We start from the raw sequence: 1,590 nt of genomic DNA, 5'->3' as shown, positions 1-1,590 counted from the left end.
ATTTATATATGTATATGCATCTATCAATAAATGTATACAGAGACAGACATTTATGTAGATTCTAGTGTATAACTATATATAAAGTGTGATATTTATATTGTATTTATATATATATTCTATTACTACCAATTATTTGGTATAAAATTATGCCTCCATTAATTAATCACGGTAGAAGACTTACTAAAGTATTAATTAAATTAATCAATAATCTATATTTATTGTGTACAATCTTATACTAGAATGACTTGCTAATTAGTGATTCAATTAGTACATGTCAACATTCTATTAGTGTTCCTATAGATAGGAACTAGTTTCCTAGGATCTTCAGCCATGTGTAGGTGGCAGTCCCAGGATCGAACTAAGGGCCTCTGTGCATGGATTGGGCTCAGGCTTCATTAACAGCCTCGGCTATGCAAGGTCACATAAAATTTTCAAGCCTAGTCACTGTCACCCAGGATGGTTACAGTACAAAGGAAACAAAGGTAATACTGTTGTGTAAAACTTCCTGGTTTATTCATCCTCCATTTTTGTTGGTTTGATGATTTTTTTCCAGTGAAGGGAGTTGAACTTGGTTCCTAGGATCCCTGGGTCATCTGTGGGTGTAAAAGCTGCACCCCAGCTTAGGGTAATCAAGGCTGAGGCAGAGTTAGGGCAACCTAATTTCAAGACCCATGCCTGCCCCCCCCCCACAAAAAATGTTAAGGCATTGACTTGGAATTTAGGCCATTTTTTCTGCCATACCTGGGATTTGAACTCAGGGGCTGGGTAACACTATTGTGATCTGGGTGACATAGGAGCTCACAGCCTTGAAGAAAAGAAATTCAGGAACATTTCCCAAGGCATGAATTCCAGGCCCAGGACTGGCAAAAATAATCGTTATATACATTTATAATGTATATCATATATATGCATGTATTTGCATAGATATTACATATTGTACCTAGGACACAAGATTTTCACAGAAAGGAAAACAGTTCAAAATTGGCTTCTTACTCCACCTATTAACTTTGGCACTGCTAGGATTTGAACTCAGGGCCTGGAATGCCCAATTCATCAAGTGGCCATTAAGCACAGCAGCCTCAAAAAAATTTACTGCCAGGCAGTTCTCAGGACTTGACTTCTAGCCCAAGGAGTCGCCAATATATAAATAGATAGAAGTGTAAATTGCTGCAAATATATATATATATTTAGAGAGAGAGAGAGAGAGAGAGAGAGAGAGAGAGAGAGAGAGAGAGGGAGAGAGGGAGAGAGAGGGCTGGGGGAGAGAGAGATTTATAGGTTTATTTGATTGTATATTTAAATATATAAAAAATTTATAGAATGCAAGATGTTTACATATTAAATTACATGTAATATATTACTAATAATTAATAGATATTGAATTATGCGTCCATTTAATGATGTATCATTTTTTAAGGCACAATAAAATGCTTCCTTGAGCAAAAGGAGCTCAGGGACAATGTCGAGAATCACAGTTCAAGACTCAGGACCTGCCGCAAAAAAAAGAGCCAGTAACTCCACGTATCTGTGTATATATGCAAGTATTTCTATCGGTGAACATCCAGAGTCCCTATGAAGAAAGGAACTCAG

This window comes from Dipodomys spectabilis, unplaced genomic scaffold, assembly GCF_019054845.1.
Source record: "Dipodomys spectabilis isolate Male_0828 unplaced genomic scaffold, ASM1905484v1 ptg000300l, whole genome shotgun sequence".
Lineage (NCBI taxonomy): Eukaryota > Metazoa > Chordata > Mammalia > Rodentia > Heteromyidae > Dipodomys > Dipodomys spectabilis.
This window is presented reverse-complemented; position numbering follows the sequence as displayed.